Below are 25,122 nucleotides of genomic sequence, written 5' to 3'. Positions count from 1 at the left end.
GTCACACATCCAGATCACCACTCAGATGTTCTTAGTCCTCAGAGCAGATTGAATGTTCTAGATAGGACGCTTGGGTTAAAGAGGAATTCTCTGATTTCACCCAACGTTCTGCAGAATTCAGTCATTAAATTTCCGCCTCTGATTTCTTCACCGTGGTGCTGAGAGGAACCAGGGGTTGCACTGACTGTAGGCCTTTTATTTACTGTTTTTATTCTTAATGTGCACAATTATAAATAGTAAATCTGAGGGGGAAAAGTTTTCTTTAGGGAATATTTTGTTTTGCATGTACTTCTCTGCAATTAATGTATTTATAAGTTACAATGGAGGTCAAATCACAGTTGTAGCAGCATATTCTGGACTTCTTTGAAGTTCAAATGCTTATTTGAAATTGCTAATTAAATTAGCATTAAGATCAAGTGTAGAATCTGTTCTTATCAGTTTAATATCTGATACGTCCTCTATATGAGTACTACATATTAAATAGATTTTTAGGACAGGGAGACGGAAGAGGGGCTTGCTCCGTCCGCTCCACGCATCGACCTGGTATTGCAGTACCTCCTGGGGCAGTCGTGGGCTGGAGGTTCGGGATCCAGCCTCATGACCGGAAGGTCGCCGGTTCGATCCCCAGAGCCGACAGCACATGACTGAGGTGTCCTTGAGCAAGACACCTAACCCCCAACTGCTCCCTGGGTGCTGCGGATTGGGCTGCCCACCACTCCGGGCAAGTGTGCTCACTGCCCCCTAGTGTGTGTGTGCTCACTAGTGTGTATGTGGTGTTTCACTTCACGGATGGGTTAAATGCGGAGGTGAAATTTCCCCGTTGTGGGACTAATAAGGGTCACTTAATCTTAATCTTAACGTTAATATGGAAGCAAAGTGATGTTTTTCGTTGTCTTAATGGTCTTACTGCAGTTTTAGCTCCTCGTCGTGGCGCTCCAGCTTTGCAAAAAATTAAAATGTATTTGCAGCCTTGACTGATAATGAGGCACTCCTGTCAATCATTTACATTTATGGCATTTGGCTGACGCTCTTATCCAGAGCGACTTACAATTTGATCATTTCACACAAGTAGGCCAAGGTGGTGTTAGGAGTCTTGCCCAAGGACTCTTATTGGTGTAGTGTAGGGTGTTTACCCAGGTGGGGGACTGAACCCCAGTCTACAGCGTAGAAGGCAGAGGTGTTACCCACTACACTAACCAACCACCAATCAAATAGGGCTGTTGGGAGGGACCTTTAAATGTGGGGCATGTTTTCTAAAGTAGAGCATTAGCAACCGCTGCTAGTATCATTTTAACGCTCACCAACCTGTTTAAAGCGATTACCTGTTGTTTTCTGAGGAAATGATTTCTGACCGACTAGGAGAGCTTCTGGGTTCACAAGCACCAGTGTTGGTGACATCATGACCAGCTTCAGGCAGAGACTCACAGGACTGTAGGAGGACCTGGATGGCAGATTATGGATATCCCTGTTAAGGAGACGTGGGGCTCATGCAGGACCACTGTGGGTTAGCCCAGTGATTTTTTAAATTTATTTATTTATTTTTTGTTTTATTGTAAGATTTCAGCGACACAGGGTATATAGTTTTTCAAATTACATGAAGCCACAGGGACGCTTGTAGCACAGTATTTCTCAGTCCTGGTCCTGGAGGAATGCTGCCCTGCACACCTTTGTTTTCCCTGCTTTTATCACACCTGATTCAGATAATCCGGAGTTTCCTGAAAGCCTCTTGGCACAAAGATGAGTCTTAAGTGGCAGCACAAGCATTACAGTGAACACTCTCTATCAGAGAGATGGTTTTGGAAGACTGGACCCAGCTTGTTAAAAATGGCTGACTATTTGCAATGGATGTGTTAAAGCAGGGAAATCTCTTAAATGCGCAGGGCAGTGTTTCTCCGACTTGTGACAGCAACGAGCTCTCCTGATCGGTCATGAGTCACTTCCACGTGAAACGACTACAGCTTGCTTTGTGCACAGGCACTCGGTCATGCTGGAACAGGAAGGGCTCTTCCTCACACTGCTGACACAAAGTTGGAAGCAGATGATTGTGCAAAATGTCTTTGTGCTGTAGGATCAACATCACCCTTCACTGGAACTGAGGGGCCTGAAAAACAGACCCAGCCCATTATCCCTCCTCCACCAAACTTTACTGTTGGCACTGTGCACTGCGGTAGGTTAACGTTCTCCTGGTATCCAACATACCCACATTCATCATCAGACTGACGGATAGAGAAGCTGAGTCGTCACCCCAGATAGCACATTTCCACTGCTCCAGAGTCCATTGGGGGCAGCTTTACACCCCTTCAGCCGACACTTGGCATTGCGCATAGTGATGTTACGCTTGTGTGCAGCTGTTCGACCTTGGAAACCCACTTTATGAAGCGCCAGTTCTTGTGCTGAGGTTGCTTCCAGACGCACTTACTGTAGTAAATGATTCAACAGGAGATGGACAGTTTTTACACTCTAAACTTGATGGCCTGTTTTGTGAGTTTGCTTGTTCTGCTGCTTTGTGGCTGAGCTGTTTGTTGCCTCTTGTGGTGTCCTATGACAGTGCCACGTTGAAAGTCGCTGAGCTCTGCAGTACGACGCCTTGTACTGCCAGTGTTTGTCTATGGAGACTGCAAGGCTGTGTGCTTGATTTTATACACCTGATAGCAATGGGTGTGGCTGAAACAACTGAGCTCAATAATTACGCCATACAGTGTATTAAATGTGCTGTAACCTTTATGGATGTCATATTTTGTGTTTTTTTTTTTCTCCAAGTAAAGAGTAATTTTCATTAAACTGCTTATTTATACTACAGTAAAACAGGGGCAGTCGTGGGCTGGAAGTTAGGGAACCAGCCTCGTGACCGGAAGGTCGCCGGTTCGATCCCCAGAGTTGACAGCACATGACTGAGGTGTCCTTGAGCAAGACACCTAACCCCCAACTGCCCCCCGGGTGCTGTGGATAGGGCTGCTCACTGCCCCCTAGTGTGTGTTCACTAGTGTGTGTGTGTGGTGTTTAACTGCACGGGTGGGTTAGAACGTGGAGGTGAAATTTCCCCGTTGTGAGACGAATAAGGGTCTCTTCATCTTAACAAAACCTGGGGTGCTCAAACATTTGACTGTTTGACCAAGCAGTTCAGTAGCCCTGAGAGTCCTTATTTTCCCCTCTCTCTCTCTTTCGGTCTTCCTCTTCGTCTGCTTTCCCGTCATTCTCCTTTTGCACTGCTGAAACAAAACAGCTTGCCTTGCACTTTACTTTCCATCATGGCTTGAGATTCTCCACTGTTGCGTAACGTGGCCGGTACGGAAGTCAACGTTGAAGCATGAAGTGGACTTGAGTAATGCGGCCACTGCTGCTTCCTGTTGCTGCTTATGTAACCATCAGGTCAGAGGTCTTAAAAGACCCTTCTAATGTGAGGTGGCAAGCAGGCCACAATGCCACTTGCCTTCGGAAGACTTTGGTTAAAACGCCATTTTTAGTTACCACAGTCTGCAGCAAGCTTTTTGCTTTACTGTCGGGTTCTGTTCCTAAGGCTACATGACACCTACATAAGCTTGTAATGACAACTGACATAATCCAATTCCAATAGACGTCGTATGTTGTAAAGGCTACCTAAGCTAACTGATCATAATTGGTATATGTGACCTTTATAGCGAATGATGTCTGTTGGAATAAGCATTTATAAACATTTGTGTATGGTTATGTCAGTTGTCAGGACAGGCTTATGGAGGTTTCATGTAGCCTTATGAACAGCACCCTACAGTGAAGTGTTACCACTGTCATTTGTTCTGAAGAGATGAAATTGAAAACGTCAGACTTTTTCACTTTTCATTCTTTACATATGAGCAAAGCTGGAAGCAAGACTCCACCTCACCGTCTTCACTGAGCTTTCTGAAGAGCATGCTTAGGCCTGTTTGGTGTCTGTTTAAACAGCCGTTTGTTTTGCGCTCATCTGTACCTACTTGGATGCAAATATCATATCTGAAACTCACACTTCTCACTTATGGGGCCGTGTTGAAGCATGAATAGCCTCTCTGGCTGCTAGGTGTGTTCCATAGGCACCGTCTTTTGGCTCGGGGTCAGCAGCGCTTCCGTATTACATTCCTGTATCCAAAGAAAAATCGTTATTAGAGGTTTTTAACAGTCAACGTGAAATCAAAGTGAACGGTTTCGCCTTGCTCCTGGTCATATTCACCATTTAAACATCTTCCGTCTCCATCTAGTGTCTTTGGACTGCCTCTAAAATGTCTTCTTGTTTTCGTTTGTGTCATCATGCACCAGCAAGGAGGGAAAAATCACACTCATCTCATATTACACCTCCCCCTCACACCACTCCCCCACCTTTCATCGATCAAAAACACTCCGCTGACCTCAGAGACCCTCTCGGAAATCCGTCACGGCACAGAGGTGCTGTTATGATTTGACTTTAAACGCAGAGGAAGTTGGCCAAAGTTGAGTTTGAAGTGTTTTTAGAAGTTGAAATATGGCCTTACTTAATAAAAATGTTCATATTTAGTTGATAATGGCCCGTTCTCAATACCAACAAGAGAAGGAAGGGACTTTTCAGAGAAAAACCTTTAAACGAGTTTGAGATGTGCTGCGTACCTGCGATGGCATGATGCTCCAAATTTACTCTCACTAGCAAATCACCAACCGATATGTCCTCTGATTGGATCTGTTCTTGGTACCACAGTGGGAGATGCCATCAAAAGAGTCCATCACAATGTGTACTGAGAAACATGCGATATTCCAAACACTCAGCTCCCAAAAAAATTCATGGAATGGCAGTTTTTGAAGTAAAAATATTAAACATTTTGATTACATCTACTACACCTATATTGCCAAAAGTATTAGGTCATCTGGCTTCACACGCATATGAACTTAAATGACATCCCGTTCTTAATCCATAGGGTTTAATGTGATGTCGGCTCACCCTTTGCAGCTATAACAGCTTCAGCTCTTCTGGGAAGGCGTTCCACAAGGGTTAGGAGTGTTTATGGGAATTTTTGGCCGTTCTTCCAGAAGCACATTTGTGAGGTCAGACACTGGTGTTGGACGAGAAGGCCTGGCTCACAGTCTCCGCTCTAATTCATCCCAAAGGTGTTCTATGGGGTTGAGGTCAGGACTCTGTGCAGGCCAGTCCAGTTCTTCCACACCAAACTGGCTCATCCATGTCTTTATGGACCTGCTTTGTGCACTGGTGCGCAGTCATGTTGGAACAGGAAGGGGCCGTCCCCAAACTGTTCCCACAAAGTTGGGAGCATGAAATTGTCCAAAATCTCTTGGTGCTGAAGCTTTAAGAGTTCCTTTCACTGGAACTAAGGGGCCGAGCCCAACTCCTGAAAAACAACCCCACACCATGATCCCCCCTCCACCAAACTTTACACTCACAATGCAGTCAGACAAGTACCGTCTCCTGGCAACCGCCAAACTCAGACTCGTCTATCGGATTTCCAGACGGAGAAGCGTGATTGGTCACTCCAGAGAACACGTCTCCACTGCTCTAGAGTCCAGTGGCGGCGCTTTACACCACTGCATTCCATGCTTTGCATTGTGCTTGGTGATGTAAGGCTCACTTAATAACAGTGAATTTGAAACAAGCTGTTCTAGCCTACTGGTTTATATGAATGGACTGAGGAGTGGCCGGTACATTTTCATACTTTAACTGTTGTGTTTACACATCAAAATCTTTTATTTCCAAAAAGAGGAACGTCTGGTTTTCCATGATACGGGCTGTTTTGGTGACTTACAGCGCAAGAAAGAGGCACCTTGTGATCGTATAAACATGCCACTGGCAAATTCGGTGACATTTAAAGTTAAATCCGTTTCTTATGGAGACGCCACTGTTCTGAGAGCAGGTACCGGTGTCGGGCTGATAGCAGCAGAAAGGCCTGGATGGAAAAAAAGAATGAATCCAGTCCAATACTGTAACGAATCTGCCCTGAAATAGCGCACATGTATGATGGGATGATGTTGGCTGTGTATTACTTCCTGTGGGCTGGTAGTGTTTGAGTGCTTTGAGCATGATTGAGTGAAATGTTATAGTTAAAAATGGCTCAGTTAGCTCAGAAATATTGCATCTATATCAGGGAATAAAAAGCGATGTCATATTTCTTATTATATGTTATAATGATTGATCCAGAGACTAGCGCTGGATACCGGGGGGCTGGGTAGTGTGAGAGTTTATCATTATGTCACAGTGCACTTTTCTGAGCAACCTGTGAAACATTGAATTTATTACACAGAACATTGTATTTTTACACGGATCATAACGTTTTGACCACCTCCTTGTTTCTACGCTCACTGTCCACTTTATCAGCTCCACTTACTGTATAGCTGCACTCTGTAGTTCTACAGTTACAGACTGTAGTCCATCTGTTTCTCTGATACTCTGTTACCCTGTCCTTCAGTGGTCAGGACTCCCATGGACCCTCACAGAGCAGGTACTGTTTGGCTGGTGGTTGTGTGTTAGTGTGTGTTGCGCTGGTCTGAGTGGATCAGACACAGCAGTGCTGCTGGAGTTTTTAAACACCTCAGTGTCTGATGGACTGAGAATCGTCCACCAACTAAAAATATCCATCCAGCAGCGTCCTGTGACCACTGATGAAGGACCAACTGTGCAGCAGCAGATGAGCTGTCGTCTCTGACTTTACATCAACAAGGTGGACCGACAAGGTAGGAGTGTCTAACAGAGTGGACAGTGAGTGGACACAGTGTTTAAAAACTCCAGCAGCACTGCTGTGTCTGATCTTGAAGTATTGTTATATGTTTGCCCATATTGCCCAAACTATCTTGGATTTTCCGTGCATGGGTCTGGAGATCGGAACGGTCTCGGGTTGGAATCAAAGTAGCGTCAGAACGTTGTTTAGCGTGATTAGTTTACATTAGACTCCATTCTGTATATGAACACAATGCACAGCTTGTTTGTTATTTCCCAAAGCTCCTCTCCTGATGTTCTACCAGCTCCCTGCAGTTTGTAAACCACATGTTGGAGACCCTCATCAGGTCATTTGGATTAGTGAAGGATTAGCCTGGGTCTAATGACTCTGAACCCTTGAGTTGAGTACGCGGGTGACCCGCTGCAAGGTCTTGTCTTTAAGATGGCTGTTAAATCACCTCAGTGTGGTCATATTTCCTGGGTTTGTATTTTAACTCTGGCAGCTGTGAAATATGGCAGTGCTGCCCCCTCCTGGTGATGATGTCAGTGACCTAGACTGGCCTCTGGCAACGTTTCCTAGCAAGTGAATTTTGTAGTCTGTTAATCTTAATCCGTTTCATAACTGTGTGGTATGTTGTACAGAGCTTTTCAGATTTACAGTCAATTGTGGAGCTGTTTTTTCGCTGCAGTCGGAACAAAACCTTGTATCTCCATTTTTGTCGTTTTTCAGTTTTTGACATAATCTGAAAATGCCTGTTGCTCTTTACCTTCTGTGTAACTTTCATGACGAATGGACTGAAAGAAACGGCCCAAAATGATCCGGGAAAACGTCGGGTTCCATTGACTTCCATTAAAAGTAAAGTTTTGTTCCTTCTCCTGTAAAGTTACTATTTTGGAGACTATTTTCTTCAGACAACAGCGCTTTCTTCCACAAGTCATGGGAATCTTTTTAGCGTACACTCTGAAGAAGAATGGTTCTTTAGTGGTTCTATACAGAACTACGAACACTCAAAGAACCTTTTTCATGCTTAAATGGTCCTTTGCCTGGTGAAATGGTTCTTCAGATTGACGGAGAATATGTTGTATATGGTTCTATGTATCATAAAAAAAGGGTTCTTCTGCTGTTACAGTGTCAAGCTTGTCACAATAGAAGAACCCTATTTGGTGCTATATAGAACCCTTTTCAGAAAGGTTCATACATAGAACCTTCCTGACTAACAGGCCGCAGTCTGTGAGGATCCACATCATCACCTCCTCCACCATCATCCTCAGCACCGGCTCCCCTCAGGGCTGCGTGCTGAGCCCCCTCCTGTTTACACTGCTCACATATGACTGCTCAGCCGTCCATCCAGGCGGTCATACTGTGAAGTGTGTGGACGGCACGGCAGCGGCTGGATGCATCACAAATAGTGATGAGTCTGGTTATAGGCAGGAGGTGGAACACCTGGAGAGTTGGTGCAGTGAGAACAATCTCAGCATCAATGTGAAGAAGACAAAGGAGATGACTGTGGATTTCAGAAGGGGCAACACCATCCCTCCCCTCCCCCTACATGTCGGCGGATCTGCAGTGGAAGTGGTTTCCAGCTATAGGTACTTGGGCGTACACCTATGTAACAACCTTACCTGGAGTAATAACACTTCCAGCCTGATCAGGAAGGCACATCAGTGCCTCTACTTCCTCAGAAGGTTGAGGCGTGCTGGACTCGGGAGCTCAGTCCTCACCTCATTCTACAGATGGGTGGTGGAGAGCATTCGGTGCTCCAGCGTCACCGTGTGGCACGGAAGGACGCTGCGGAGCATTAAGAGTAAAACAACCAGACTGAGGAACGCCTTATTCCCTGAAGCCCTGAGACTCTTAAACTCCAGTTAGACGTCACTGCAACGGCACTTCATGTCCACTTATTCATCTCTGCTGCTGTACTGAACCAGTGCCCCCACTATATCCCCCCTCCGCTATATCCCCCCTCCGCTATATCCCCCCTCCACTATATCAGCCCTCCACTATATCAGCCATCCACTATATCCCCCCTCCACTATATCCCCCCTCCACTATATCACCCGTCCACTATATCACCCGTCCACTATATCACCCCTCCAATATATCACCCCTCCACTATATCCCCCCTCCACTATATCACCCCTCCACTATATCACCCGTCCACTATATCCCCCCTCCACTATATCCCCCCTCCACTATATCCCCCCTCCACTATATCCCCCGTCCTCTATATCACCCGTCCACTATATCACCCGTCCACTATATCCCCCGTCCACTATATCCCCCGTCCACTATATCCCCCCTCCACTATGTCCCCCCTCCACTATGTCCCCCCCTCCACTATGTCCCCCCTCCACTATATCCCCCCTCCACTATATCCCCCGTCCACTCTATCCCCCCTCCACTATATCCCCCCTCCACTATGTCCCCCCTCCACTATGTCCCCCCCTCCACTATATCCCCCGTCCACTCTATCCCCCCTCCACTCTATCCCCCCTCCACTATATCCCCCCTCCACTATATCCCCCGTCCACTCTATCCCCCCTCCACTATATCCCCCGTCCACTCTATCCCCCCTCCACTCTATCCCCCCTCCACTCTATCCCCCCTCCACTATATCCCCCCTCCACTATATCCCCCGTCCACTATATCCCCCGTCCACTATATCCCCCGTCCACTCTATCCCCCGTCCGCTATATCACCCGTCCGCTATATCCCCCGTCCGCTATATCCCCCGTCCGCTATATCCCCCGTCCGCTATATCACCCGTCCGCTATATCCCCCGTCCGCTATATCCCCCGTCCGCTATATCCCCCGTCCGCTATATCCCCCCTCCACTCTATCCCCCTTCCACTATATCCCCCCTCCACTATATCACTCTATACATTACCAGTATTAAGACGTACACCTTCTACCTCGTACTCATGCTGCTGTTATTTGCACCTTAATGTTTATTGTTACTCTTGTTCTTGGGAGTTAACTGGGGCCTTGAGTTACACTGTCGTTCCACCTTATGTACCCTGTGTGATGTGAATGACAAAGCCTTATCTTATCTTATCATATACAACACATTAGTTAATCCATCAATCAGTGATTTAATGATGCAGAGAACCCTTTAAACATACAAAGCGTTCTTTTAAATGTTCATGGTTATATCTGGAACCTCTATGTTTCCAAGATAGTTCTCTATTGAAGAACCATGTACATCACATCTTGGACTTGGACCAAATACCAGTTTTCTTTATATCTAAGGCTGTTTTCACTCCTAGTTCATTTGCTGAAGTCCAAACCAGAGTTTGGGTTTTTGTGACGTTGGATTTTTTGCATTGGTTTCGGTTTGCTTCCCAAATTCTGCACCAAATTATACATGAGGTTCTGGTTTATTAGTCAAATTCTTACATTTGCCACTGTTTTAGCCAAAAATCTCCCACTTAACATGACATGAGTAAAAATAAAAACACAGACACAAAATATAAAAAAACCCTCTGATATGTACAAACATATTTATATGAAAAAGTGGAAAATCAGTGAAGAATATATATATTATAAAGTGACTTATTGTTATTATCCATAGCAGTAATACACCGATCAGGCGTAACATCATGACCACCTCCTTGTTTCTACACTCACAGCAGTGCTGTGTTTTAAATGAATAATCCACAGAATCAAGTAGGAATCAAGTTTTTGCAGTGATTCATTTATTGATTTGTTGATAGATTATGGCTCCAGTTTGCTCCCATAGTCCAAAGACTTGTGGTCAGGCCAATTGTGTTACGTTCACATTACATGCCTCGTTTCTCAAAATCTGATTTTCTGCTCAAATCCGGTCTCTCTGACACGACAGTTCACAATCGTTTAGATCAGTGACTCAGGTCCGTCATTAATGTGATGAACCGGCCTGAACTGACCCTCATGAGCTCCTCCTACTCAGTAACGTCACGTGACTGAATCGCCGCATCATCAGCACAAACTAACGAGCAGAACGAGCTTCGCTGAGAAGATCATTAACTCTGATCAGCTCTCAGCTTCATTATTAGAGCCAGAGGGAGGAGAAAAAGGTGAGATGAGCTGCTTTTCCACCGTTTACAGGGTTTAACGTCTGTATGGCGCTGTTGCCATGGTAACGCTGAGTGATGGAAAACTGCACATGAATTCCGATCGGAGCGTCACATTAAGGTCACATGGCCACGAATCGGATACGCATCCGATCTAGAACCACATATGAAAGTGGCTCAGGTCAGATTTGAAAAGATCCATTTTGCGTCCACACAGCCCCTCACACTCTTCAGAAGTCAACAACCATCTCCTTAGTTTTGTCTACATACAGACAGCTTGTTGGCTCCGCACCAGTCCGTTAGCCGCTGCACCTCCTCTCTGTACGCTGACTCGTCGTTCTCGCTGATCAGACCCACCACAGTCGTGTCATCAGCGAACTTGATGATGTGGTTTGAGCTGTGCTTTGCAGTGCAGTCGTGAGTCAGTAGAGTAAACAGCAGTGGACTGAGCACACAGCCCTGAGGGACACCAGTGCTCAGTGTGGTGGTGCTGGAGATGTTATTTCCCATCCTGACTAACTGAGGTCTCTCAGTCAGGAAATCCAGGATCCAGTTACAGAGGGAGGCATTCAGGCCCAGCAGGCTCAGTTTTCCAATCAGCTGCTGAGGAATGATGGTGTTGAAGCTGAACTGAAGTCTATGAACAGCATTCTGACGTAGGTGTCTCTGTTGTCCAGGTGGGTAAGAGCCAGGTGGAGTGTGGTAGAGGTGGCGGCGTCTGTTGAGCAGTTTGAGCGATATGCAAATTGCAGTGGGTCCAGTGAAGGAGGAAGCTGGTCTTTGATGTGCCTCATGTCAAGCCTCTTGAAGCACTTCATGATGATGGGAGTGAGTGCAACAGAACGGTAGACATTGAGGCAGGACACTGGAGACTTTTCAAGAAATTCTCAGATCTGATGCCTATTTTAAAGATGTTCCTGAATCCGATGCCTTTTTTAAAAAAAATTCAGGATCTAGTACCTTTCAGAGACATTCTAGAGTGCGGTGCCTTTTGAAAGGCATTCTAGAGTGCGGTGCCTTTTGAAAGGCATTCTAGAGTGCGGAGCCTTTTGAAAGGCATTCTAGAGTGCGGTGCCTTTTGAAAGGCATTCTGGAGTGCGGTGCCTTTTGAAAGGCATTCTGGAGTGCGGTGCCTTTTGAAAGGCATTCTGGAGTGCGGTGCCTTTTGAAAGGCATTCTGGAGTGCGGTGCCTTTTGAAAGGCATTCTGGAGTGCGGTGCCTTTTGAAAGGCATTCTGGAGTGCGGTGCCTTTTGAAAGGCATTCTGGAGTGCGGTGCCTTTTGAAAGGCATTCTGGAGTGCGGTGCCTTTTGAAAGGCATTCTGGAGTGCGGTGCCTTTTGAAAGGCATTCTGGAGTGCGGTGCCTTTTGAAAGGCATTCTGGAGTGCGGTGCCTTTTGAAAGGCATTCTGGAGTGCGGTGCCTTTTGAAAGGCATTCTGGAGTGCGGTGCCTTTTGAAAGGCATTCTGGAGTGCGGTGCCTTTTGAAAGGCATTCTTGGATCTGATGGCTTTTCTTTTAAATTCCTGGATCTGGTGCCTCTTTAAAGATGTTCTGGTACCTGGTACCCTTTTTAAAGAAGGTCCAGGATCTCTTGTCTTTTTAAAGACATTTTAGGATCTGATACCTTTAAAACGCAGTTCCCAGGTCTTGTGCTTTTTAAAGAAACTACAAGATCTCACTGATATCAGGTGAGAATGAAAGTACCTTGTAGGTTTTGGACAACAGATGGCGCCATTGGCCAAATTATGTGACTTGTATTTGTCGGCTGCCTTGACTGCATTCTGATCCTGCAGGCTACACTGTCTCTTAATGTGTTGTTAATGTTCAAGAAAATGAATTAATAATATCATTATTATTTATTTATGTAGGCCAAATATCCACAGTGAATATTTGCCCTCTTCTAATGCAGTAATTCTAATGCAGTAGTTCTAATGCAGTGCATGTGTAGTTCTAGTTGGGTATTAAAGGAACTATATATTGTAATATGAGCACATCTGTAAGTAAAGCAAGATTAAGAGTTTTGTAATCAATCCTGTTTGGATTAATCTGCATTTGCCAGTAGTAAATGATGTTTAAAGGCGTGCTGTAAAGTAGGAAAGTGTGGAATATCCATATACAGCATGCAGCGCGTTCAGCGCGGTGGTGTGAGCCATCCCTAAAGCATGAGGTAAATATGAATGGGGCTTTATGACTCATGTAGCTGGTCACCGTGGCGCATGTGGATGTACATGCTGAAGGGAGGGGACGGATTATTTAAACATTAAGTGGGTTTGTTTCCCCTTTCATTTAGTCTGTGTCATACAGTCTACTCATTTAGTCCAGACTGTATATCCAGGCTGAAGTTCCCAAACCTCACTGCAGTGAGGAGGTAACAGGGTAAAATGAAAGCAAATAAACTTGCGAAAATGAGGATCTTCAGGCTGCAGAGTTCAGAGATCCAACACACCTGATTCTCACCATGTTCCCTAACAAATACCCCACAGCAGCACACACTAAAATATGGACCTTCCAGGACTTGAGATTAAATCATCTGGTTAAGCGAGAGCTCCAGATTCCTGCGCTATCCTTTTGACCTCTAAAATTGAAAGTGTTTGTAGAGGCTGCCCCAGAGACAGGGAGTGGCACCTCCTTGCATTTTGCGAGCCGTCTGAGCACCAGAGGGCGCTCCGTGCATTAGGAATGCTGCTGATCCTCTTAGCGCAAATCCTCTGTGTGCCGAACGCAGCACCAAAAACCCCTCTGACAGTGCCCCACCCTTAGCGCAGAAGTCCAGGGAAGTCCATGGTCGCGTATAGTGTGGAGGCTGATACCGAGAAAAGGTACAGCTGTAATGTAAAGATAATCATATATGATGGCTGAGTAGGTGGGTCACCAGCATGAGTCAGTCTTGGTCAAAAGGTCAGTGGGACGTGGAGGCTGCAGAAGATTTCCCTCGTGGGCTCGATTGTGTCCTTTAAAACAAGGGGGTTCTTGAGTGTGTTTGTGTGTGTGTGTGTATATATAGAGAGAGCCATGACACGTAGAAAAACCATTGATACCCTTAAATAGCTCTTCTTGGTGATGGAGAACCTGTTTTATGTGTTCTTTAAGAAGTGGTTCATTATAGCAGTAAGGCTGGTGCTATAAGGAACCAGCTTTGATGGAACTTAGGCAATCCATCTTCAACAAACCTGGTCCTGTCAAGTGTATTTGGGTGGTGGGTCATTCTCAGCACTGCAGTAACACTGATGTGGTGGTGGTGGTGGTGGTGTGTTACTGTGTGTTGCGCTGGTTTGAGTGGATCAGACACAGCAGTGCTGCTGGAGTTTTTAAACACCTCAGTGTCGCTGCTGGACTGAGAATCGTCCACCAACCAAAAATATCCAGCCAGCAGCGTCCGGTGGGCAGCATCCTATGACCACTGATGAAGGACTAGAGGATGACCAACACAAACTGTGCAGCAGCAGATGAGCTGTCGTCTCTGACTTTACATCTATGAGGTGGACAGACGAGGTAGGAGTGTCTAATAGAGTGGACAGTGAGTGGACACAGTGTTTAAAAACTCCAGCAGCATTGCTGTGTCTGATCCACTCATACCAGTGCAACAGTGCAGCTATACATTAAGTGGAGCTGATGAAGTGGACAGTGAGCGAAGAAATATGTGCTTGCCATTATTAAAACTTAAAGTTTAAAAAATTTATTTTAATGCAATTATTTATGATTTGGAAACGCAAGTTGCCTTTTATATTGTGTATATTGTATCATGATGAGTGGATCAATAGAAATGGTCCAGAATGAAGTCTTTACCTTAGTTGACGTTAGAAGTTAGGAATGCTGTTCCTTACGTTGTAAACTTACTCATTATGTCAGAACAGAACCTCGTGTCTTCAGAATCCTAACTTTAGAGGAGAAGGGAAAACTTACGTTACTTTTAATGTAAGTCAGTGGAACCAAATTCTTTTCCAAGTCATTTTGGGTCGTTTCTTTTGGTCCATTCATCATGAAATTGTCACACAGTGTACAGGACAACAGGTATTATCAAATTATGACAAAAGCTGAAAATGGACAGAAAGGAGATACAAGGTTTTGTTCCGACAGCAGTGATGTATATGGGGCATATGCACCACCACATGTCCTGACAAGGTATAAAAACCTGTTCTTGTGTGTGAGGGCCACAGCCCTGCTTTAATCTGTATGCAGAGGTTGACCTCCTTATGCTGGTCCTGCACCAAACGCCTCCTCAGCATTGACCAGATCTTTGCGGTAAGGAGGAGTGCCACTGCAACTCACTACTCTCCCACCTTCACTGAGGCTTTTTCCCTCATTTCCTCCGATCTAGCAGACGTTCCCGGTGACATTGCACTGTCACATGAACATTCACGCGCTGTCAGTTCCAGAAGCGCTTCGGCTCCGAGTGCAGAAACGTCTCGCAGTTTTCCAAACCGCTGTCTTCTGCGGCTTGTGTTTTCGCCCCGTCGTCCCCCAGTCGTCCCCCAAAGCCACGTTTTTTAAAGATTACGAGGATCAGAGCGGTTTTGAAATGCAAACGGAGCGAATAGAGAATAGAAGCGACGTGTGTTTGTTGATTAAACAGACTTTGAAGTGTTCGTACAGGCTCGGCTTAAAATTCCTGTCCGATGCTTCAGAAAAAGGTGCCCTGTTTTTGGATTATGATATCTGGTTGCCATGGTTTCGGGCTTTGACTGGGAGAGGTACGGTGCGGACTAAGAGGTCCCATTGTAGGAGAGATTAACCGAAATCCCGCTCTGAACCCTGCCTATTAGATCACTGCGCGCGCCGCCCACTCATCTCCACAGGGCTGCTCGGTAATGAAAAATGATTTGATTCGCTCGTAGATGCTGTCAGAACGAATTAAAGATGGAGACGATAGCTTATCGAGCGGCGTAGCTGATTGGGTGTCGGGATTATTTGTTTCGAAGGCTTTCGGTAGACTTGACCCTTCCATGTTTTCCTTTTTATCCTCTTCCCTGACAGTTGTCACCAATTATTGACGGCTCTCAGAGCTGCTGCCTTTCCTGATTGGACGAGCTAGTTTGTTTTGATTTCAGAAAGCACGGTAGCTCATTCTCGCCCGTGTGGGAGGGGCTTTAAATCACAAACAAACACAAAGCCCCTCCCCCTTTGCATCACTCCCCTGCCTTTTTTTTTTTTTTTTTTATATGTAGACATATTCCCAGCTGGGTGGGGTCGTGCGGTTCATGGGTGTGGTGCGTGCCATTTTTGTTGTTCCAAGATTGAGGGATCATCCCGCATTTTCTGCCTGTCTGATTGGGCGACTGTCAGGGGGTCTGGGGTGCAACTGGGGCGCGCGCCACTTGGCTAATACGATGTGGCGGCGCACCCCAGGAAATCTAGGTCAAGTTTGAAACTGCCTGCCGCGCCGCCGCTGCTGATGCTGCTGAGGATGCTGGTGCAGACTGACACAGCAGAGAGAGCCACACATACCCGCACCCCCCCCTCCTTCCCTCACACGCGTAAATGCATGCAAAAGTAATTGATAGGCTGTGCGGGTGTGAGGCATGTATGCCGACGTATTACTGACTAATGTGCAGCTGCTATTGATCAGTGATGTAGGATCAGGCCGTTTTGCTCGCACGCCCTGTTGCAATCCCATGACCAAGAAAAAGCCATGTGGCGTCCGGCAAAGTCCTTCCCGAGAGTGGTCAGATGGACTGTAGTCTGACTGCGTGCTGGTAAACAAACAGTGCCCGCCCGCCTGCGTCATGGATCAGTGAACTCCGTCCCCCGGAGAGACAGAAAGGTAGAGGGACTTGCGAAACGGGTGACCGAAACCACGACCCTTCTTTTGCGCAACTCCAGCAGTGTCACCGAAAGTGCTGAAAGCGATTAAGCTTAGCGGCCTGGCGAGAAAGGAAGCTCAACAGGGACAGCCAGAGTCCAGAACTGGCCCGAACTGGCCTGCGCACAAGTATTCAAGGGCATTTCTTATCATTTATGAGGGTACAGCAGGTCAACAGGTCAGTCAGTGCTGTTAGTGTTCACACTGGTAATAAAGTTTGGTTTCGATAAGAAGGAAATGCTTAATTTCAATGGCAGTTAATATTGATTTCAATCAGTCTGTCTAGCTGATAGCTGTGGCGGTTCATGTCTCTTGGTGTTGATGCTGATTCTACTAGCTCCCCTATGGAACTCTAGTAGTATGTTAGAGCTAATTCCAGTTCATATAAACGTTTTTGATCATATTAGATTAAAGACTTGAAGCTTCTAACAAACATATTGAAGCATTTTATGTTGTAATTACAGTTTATAGGTATTATTTTAGTAAAAGTCTCTGGCACAGAGCTGGCACTGCTCTTTTCCATTTCTGACCAAAGCTTAGCTATGGCTCGTATTCGCTGTCAGTGATGTATGTAGGACTTCTAGAAGACTTTGATGTTTTCCCCACTGATTGTCAATCTAAACATGATTGGTTGATACCACCGTCCCTTCATTCCTGTTCACATCCGGTTCCTAAAGGCCAATCCGATATGAGAGCTAGCTTGACTGTACCAGTGCTGGACAGTAACTGAGTACCTGAGTAAATGTAATTAGTTTCTGTACTTTAGTATTTTTGGTGTATCTGTACTGAAGTTTCTCCGTTCTGGGCGACTTTTTCCTTTCACTCCACTACATTTCAGAGTCTAATATCCGACTTTTTCCTTCTCCTTTTTGCTTGTGTGTAAAAAGTGATTTCAGAGCCACTCGGTTCTCCCTGATGGAAACTGTTTACCTTCAGTGTTTTGTGCTTCTGATCATTTTAATAGACGTCAGCGTCACTAATTAATGACCTTCTATTAAAAGACTGGTTTACCAAGAGAGACGCTGGAGGACTTTCACCTGAAATGAGTTCATGAAGCCAGTCTGGTTATAAAAATGATAACAGGACATCAGAGCCAGAATTACTCTTTTAGTACTTTTACTTTATACTTAAGTACATTTGAAGGGAAATACTTTAGTACTTTTACTCAAGTGGAGGTCTAAAGGGAGGAACTTCTACTTTTACTGTAATATTTTACCTTGGGTTTGTGTACTTCGTCCACCGCTGGACTCCACCTACCTGGATACCATTTAAAAATAAATAAATAAATAAATAATTCTGTAGGATATATTGAGAATTTACCCCTTTTGTTTTTAAAGAAAACTTAATAAAATGTGTCTTATTACACTATTAGCAAAAAAATAAACGTTTTAGATGCAATTAAATGTTTATTTCTGAGGTGCAGTAAGACTGTATATTGACGTGAATGTATTTGCCAATGGCAATTTGGGGAAAAATAAAACTAAACATCAGAACATGCTACATGCTTCCAATCAGATGATCCGAAGCCCCGCCCCTTTTTTATACGACCATGTGCTCTGTGCGTTGGCATGTTTCCTTCTCTCTCACACCAGACTCAACTCATCAGCTAATTATCAAGCCTTTTCGTGAACTCGGTCAGATTTACTGCAGCAGGAGAAACGCCAAAATTATGCAGTGCTTGGACCCCTTAGGGGCGGGATTGAGAGCCGCTGCTGTAATGGTCTTACTGCTCAGTGTGAAATATCATATCAGCAGCAGAGCCGCTGTTATACATCCATCTGTGTCATCTCTGCATTTTTCATGATTGGCCTCCATCATATGTGTTAATTTAAATACACATTATTACTCGCTGCCCCTCCACCCCCCTCCACCCCCCTCCATCCCCTGCTGAGCTCCAGGGAGGCGCTCAGCTCCACCACGGCTGTGCCCACGTGACGGAGAGAAAGAAGGAGTGGAGAGAGAGAGAGAGAGAGAGAGCTATTTTTTTCCTGGCTCTCCCCCTCTTTCCCCCTCTCCCTGGCGCCGGAGAGCAGGCGTAGTATCGGAGAGGCACGTGGACTCCCATGCTGCAGTGCTGCAATGGAGCGCCAGCGCTGCTCCCCTTTTCCCCATTTACCCTCATGTTGTCGTTTTTTTTTTCTTTTTCTTTTTTTCCCTTCGCTTTATTTAGGGAAGCAGGGAGGCTGTTCCTGGATAGATATCAGCATGTTGATATTGTGTATGTGTGGTACAGTATCACGGTGTTTACTACTAACACTGCTAAAAGGCTCATAAAGGAATTTATACATTTTATTTTTCCCACAACAAAGTCTCTCCTTTAGCTTCACTGTAAGAACTTACATTTAAAAAGATGAGAGGAAACCCTTTTTTCAAGCTTTGGCCTTCAAGTGTTGGTGTTTTTTTTTTTCTCCTCCCCTCTTTGCTTCCCCTCCTGATTTAGGTAAGTAGGTCAATTCGTGTAGTTGGCCTCAGTAGCGGCTAATCTCCTAATCGAACTGGAATGTGGGATATTCCAAACTCCGGGATTCGTCTCCTCGCCCGCTGTTGTGTTAAGTCGGGAGTTTTTGGTGCATTACCTCATCGCCATTCATGTATTCACGCGCAGGCTTTTAAGTCATACTACTGAACCAGCACCCCCCCATCCTACCCGCCCCCGCCCCCACCCCCACCCCCAAAATCCTCTTCCCAACCCGCGCTCTCATTGGCTCTCGGCTCGAAGTGAGGCACACCAGCTTTTTTGGGCACCATGGATACAGCGGAATGTAGGAGAGCTCAGCCTCGACCAATCGGAGCGCAGGAGCGAATTCGTAAGTTGCCCCGCGGCCTCAGACGATCCTCCATCACCCCAACCCCCCCGCCCCGCCGCCTCTACCTCCATCCTGCCTTTGCTTCTGTGCTCCAGCACGCAATCTCTCAGTAGGGGGGTGCTGAGCACAAACAGCCCACTTCAGGAGCCTCTCGATCAGGCAGAGCTCATACAGAGAAGCCCTGCCGTCCTCCCGGACCACCGCGAAACCAGCCTGCAGGCACCGTGCATCCCCCTCCGCAGATACAATCACGCCTCAGATGCCTTCGCTTAGCGCTGCAACCCTTTCAGTGTCTCTTTATTCTGCTTCTGCTGCTGTTTATCCCGACGTCCCCTTGTCCTTTCAGCACGTCTACGTCTTTTTTAAACACCCACTTGCTTACATTCCACCTCTCTCACTATTTTGAGCCTTTGTACTTTTGAATAAACATATCGGTGCTGTCGGAGCAAAACCTCGTATCTCCAGAATGGTAGGAAGGAGAAAACATCATTTACTCCGAATGTAAGTCAGTGGAACAGACGTTTCTCTAAGCCATTCTGGGCCGTTTGTTTTGTTTTGATCAGATTATATCAAACGGTGAAAAATGACCAAAATAGAGATACGAAGTTTTCTTCCAGCAGCAGCGATATGTCTCCTGTCGTAGCCCATCTGACTGAACTCATCAGCTAAACTTTTAAGCCTTGCTTTGTTAAAATAGGGCGTTTCTGCTGGGGCTGCTTTCTGAATGAGGTGAAGACAGGCAGCCAATCAGAACAGGGAGCGCTTATATATGTATATATGCACGTATGCAGAAGTTTGAAGACCCCAGATCACGTTTTGTTGATTTTCTAGGTGAAAATACATGAACCCATCCTCTGCGTGCTGAAGCATGGTGTCTTATCTGCTAATTTTAGATTCTATTTATTTGCTGAGTTTAACAAATTGACAAAAAATAAAATAAAATGTGCTGTGACTTTTTTTCAAAGGCTGTATTTTTATTTACTTAGTTTACTTCCCCCAATATGTGAAATTAAGCATGTGAACAGTAATTATGCATTAAACGTGCAGAAGTGTGTCCTCCGTCCAGGACGTGTTCACTTTACACGCAGAAAATCAACCAAACTGATATCTGACCTTGGGCTGAAAGAGTCAAATAGTCGACGGCCTTAAAGGATTTATTGGTGTAAAATTTGTTTACAGACTCTCTGCGAAATACATCATCTGTCTAATCTCTGTTTACTTAATCTCTGTCCCTGTACTCGTTTAAACTGGTGTTATTTCTCTCTGTCTCTCTCTCTCTGTCTCTCTCTCTGTCTCTCTTTCTCTCTCTGTCTCTCTCTCTGTCTCTCTCTGTCTCTCTCTCTGTCTCTCTCTCTGTCTCTCTCTGTCTCTCTCTCTGTCTCTCTCTCTCTGTCTCTCTCTGTCTCTCTCTCTCTCTCTCTGTCTCTCTCTCTCTCTCTCTCTCTGTCTTTCTCTCTGTGTCTCTCTCTCTCTCTCTCTCTCTCTCTCTCTCTCTGTGTCTCTCTCTCTCTCTCTCTCTCTCTCTCTCTCTCTCTCTCTCTCTCTCTCCTAGCACCAGCCGTCATCTTAGCCTTACATGCCCTGTTCCTAAACACCACGTAAACCCAATCCTGTAATCTTTGTAGTGTGTGTGAAATGTCCTGTTTGCTTTATTTGTGTGTAAAGGGAAGGGAAGGCATTGCGTGTGAGACATTGTTTGTAGGTCAGCTCTCCTTGGTGTGACCTCATTGCAGAGTGAGTGAGCTGGTGTGTGGGATTATGGGTAGGCACGCTGGGCTGGCACAGCGCTGGCACCACTTGGCCTCGACTCAAATGTGCGCTTCTTCACCGGAGGCAGCGGAGCGGTGGGGTTTTTCCAGGAGGGCTCTGCAGCGGAGTACAGTACAGCATCCTACTGTAACCTGCTGACACTAAAGTCACACTCACTAATTACAGCCACAGCAGATGAAGCGCCGCTGCTGCACGGTTCTGGGACGGATGACGAGCTGGCCGTGGTCTCCGTCACCGACCCACACGCTTCAGTCTGGAATAGTTTCTTGTCCGCATGTTGAGCCACCCTGAAACTAAAAAGCGCTCCGTCTGTTTTATTTACTCTCTGGTTTTTCTCTCGGCCTGAAATCCCGAAAACACAGCTGAGGTTCCGAAAGAAAACCATTTTCCCATGACCTAGAACCCTCCCTGGGAACTAGAGACGGGCATTTAACCAATTATAACATTTTTGGACAAACAGTATTAAAGATTTTTGTAAACAAAACAGGACATGGAGAATGTGGTCTGTTTGGTTCTAGCTGGAACCTTTTTGAAAATGGTGTAGCAGCAGAAAGGGTTCTTCTCTTGTTACAATATTGACTTAGTCACAGTAGCAGAACCCTTTTTTATTCTAAACAGAACCATATTCAACACATCCTGCATCAATTTGAAGAACCATTTCACCATGTAAGAAACATTTGTATAGCATGCAAATTCTAGAACTCGTGGTTTTAAATAGAACCATTGCCTTTCCTAAAGAAAATGGCTCTGTATAGAACCATGAGCGCCCTGCGATGGACTGGCGACCTGTCCAGGGTGTATCCTGCCTTCCGCCCGATGACTGCTGGAATAGGCTCCAGCACCCCCCCTCCCCCCCACCCCCCACCTGCAACCCTGATGGAGAAGCGGCTTAGAAAATGGATGGATGGATGGATGGATAGAACCATGAGCACACAAAGAACCCTTTGCATGACTATAAACCTATAGTCATAAAAGTGTTCTTCAAATTGATGGAGAATATGCTGCATATTCTCCATATAGCACCTTTTTGAAACAGGTTCTATGTAGCACCAAAAAAGGGTTATTTTATTGTTTCAAGCTTGACATCATCACAATAGCAGAACCCTTTTTGGTTGTACCTAGAACCATGTACAACACGTTCTCCGTCAATCTGAAGAACCGTTTTACCATACAAAGAACCGTTTAACCATGCAAATGGAACTCATGGTTCTAAATAGAACCATTTCCTTTACTAAAGAACCCTTGAAGAACTGTCTTTCCGAGTCAATACTGGGCCTGTGTCACGGCTGTAGAACATGGTGCAGTCGTGTTCCCTAACTGAAGGTTCTGAGACGTGTGCACCTCTTTGTAGAACTGGAACCGAAATTTTTGAGACCTCAACCTGCTCTTTCTGATGTAGACTCCAGGTTTGTTCTCCTGCTCCAGCTCCACTCTGCCTCCATTGGCTTCCACCAGCCTCGCTCTGCGTGAGGTGTGTGTTTTCTTGTATTGCTATACGTGTGAGGACCCCATGTCCTCGCTATGATAGGACTAGATGAACATTTTGCTGGTCCTCACTTGCGCGTGTGTTTTCACCACAACTACTGAGGTTAGGTTTAGGATTAGGTTAAGTGTAGTATTATTTAGCAGCAGTATAGCAAGACAAGTGTGTGTGTTCTTGTATTGCTATACTTGTGAGGCTGTCCTTGCTATGATAGGACTATATGAAATTTTTGCTCAAGTGAGGACTTTGCTGGTCCTTTTTTTAATTTGAAAACTAAAAGAGCTGAAAAGGTGTCTTTTGGATACTGATATTAAGGCTGGGGTTTAGGTTTAGTATTATTTAGCTGTAGTAGCACAAATATTAATAGAAACCTATGTATGTCCTCATATGTATAGCAAGACAAATGTGTGTGTGTGTGTGTGTGTGTGTGGGGATGGAGAGCATGGCTGTCTGTGTGTGTTACTCAGAGAGAACTCACTCTGTTCATGGTTCTGGCAGTGTGCCGCACAATTCTGTAGCGTGTCGTTTTAGATCCTTGCATCTCACGCAGGTTTGACATCCTTCCTGTCGGCCTGAAAGTGGACATGGCTGGAGACGCGGACACAGATTCACGTCCCTCTGTTTTTGTCATAGTCATTATATTTCCTGTCGACAGTCTGTCGTCTGTCAGCTTCAGTCAGAGGTTTCGCTGTTCATCTGTTACTTTGATGACATGCATTAAGTGAATTTGGTTAATCTAAGGTGTTCAGACACAGGTGTTCAACTGCACACGGCTGGATCCTCTCCATAGAAAAGCATGGCCGATAGAATGGGACACTCACAAGCCGAAGGCCAACCTGCCCGGTGCCAGGCGTGGGCTAGAGGGGTGTAAAGCCCCCCTGCATTGGGCTGTGGAGCAGTGGAGCTGCATTCTCTGGAGTGCTGGCGCTCCATCCAGTACCTTTGGGAAGAGTTGGAGTGTCCAGAACTGGCCATCTGAGATGCCTGACCTCACTAATGCTCGATCTAATCCTCACAGCAATGGGAAATTAACATAGTGTCGCTTATTCTTAAGAAAGAGTGCAGATTTGGCCTCTTCTGATGATGCATACATCTGATTCATGAACCCTTCGTACAGTGTGCAAACAGAGTGTGATCAGATTTGGTGCGTGAAATCAAGCGCCAGCCTACCAGCAGATTAGGGGGTGGTCTATGTAAATGATTTGTAGTTTTTCATATGATTTACATGAAGTGCAGCATAATTCATGCAGATGTTCCTAACTATAACATTCAGCAGCTTGTGAGCCAATGGCTGTGCTCGTAGGCGGAGTTTGAGGTGGAGCTGTGGGGCACGTGCACAAATTTATTACTATTATTGTTATTATTTTTTTTTATTCCTTTTATAGCTATTGAAGATAATTGTGGTTAATTAACCTCAAATCAAGTATTTTTTTAGGTTGTTAACCCTTTAAAATCTCAGGCTTATTATGCAGAGTTCAAACTGGTTGAGCTGTTCGCAGGTTATAGAAGTGTGTAATAAAACCTTGTCCATTGTTGGGGGTTAAGCCGGGGTTACACTACACGACTTTTACCCTGATTTTGACCCCAGTTTTTAGTCTGAGCTAGTTGACTCTAGTCTGCAGATGTTTGGGTCAGTTGGAGAGAATCGAGTCGTTGGCAAGTGGTCTCCTGATCGCGTTTCAGACCAGTCAGAGTTCAGCTTGAGTGTAATCTAATCGACTCTGAGTGTAATCTAGTGTAAACTGATCAACGACTCAATCTGAACAGATTCCTGCAACAGCCAATAAAAACTGAGAGAGCAGAAGAAGAAAATACAGAAAATAAGCAAAGGAAAATGGTGAAAAGTCACTCTCGTGTGGCGCGAAGCTTTTTAATGAGTCGAGTTTAAAGCACGAGCACAATCGAGTTTATGTACGTTTAAAACTCTTTTAAAAAAAGCAAAAAAAAAAACAAACTGAGCACGTTTAAATCCATGATCATCGCTTAAATACTTAATCACTTAAAGCTGCTTCTTCAGTGCAAACAGCAGCAGCAGCAGCTCACGTTTGTTTATTTGCATCTCCCAGTACCAGGAGAGCGCGAGAGTTTGCGCGAGTTCAGTTCAGCAACAGCTTATTTGTTGAATAGTGTGTGATCCCTAATCGTTTAGCGTCCATGTGTCTAACTCAAGGCCAACAGGCCAGATCAGGCCCGCCACACAATCCTATCCGGCCCGCAAATGTATACAAGTGTCCTATTAACGCCTTTTTCACAATGTGCTGCACTACAGTTCCCAGCATGCACTGCAATGTAATGTGCTCTGGCTCTCCTACCCCACTAACAGTCTACGGGACAGCGGTTACACCTCAATTCTACACAATTCTGAGCAGTGGTTTAGTGTGTGATCACTAACATTTCAGTCTGCAGACCCAGTCTGACGGTGTCAGACGCCCAGTCTTTATAATCTGTTAACACTTTCAAAGTCGTGTATCCAAGGCTTTAAACTATTACTCTCAAATTTACAGGCTCTTCTATAAGACGTGAGGTTTATCACAGATACGCCAGAGATAGCAGTGTGGTTGGT

At 45.5% G+C, this 25,122-nt stretch overlaps 1 protein-coding gene and 1 pseudogene across 2 annotated transcripts in view; both read left to right on the top strand.

Moving 5' to 3' along the window:
* Positions 1 to 25,122, top strand: part of fam49bb (family with sequence similarity 49 member Bb) — a 94,338-nt gene that overhangs the window by 33,634 nt on the left and 35,582 nt on the right. The window lies entirely within an intron of this gene.
* Positions 374 to 577, top strand: LOC119262401 (annotated as a pseudogene).

The sequence above is a fragment of the Pygocentrus nattereri genome, chromosome 24 (assembly GCF_015220715.1).
Source record: "Pygocentrus nattereri isolate fPygNat1 chromosome 24, fPygNat1.pri, whole genome shotgun sequence".
Lineage (NCBI taxonomy): Eukaryota > Metazoa > Chordata > Actinopteri > Characiformes > Serrasalmidae > Pygocentrus > Pygocentrus nattereri.
This window is presented reverse-complemented; position numbering and strand designations above follow the sequence as displayed.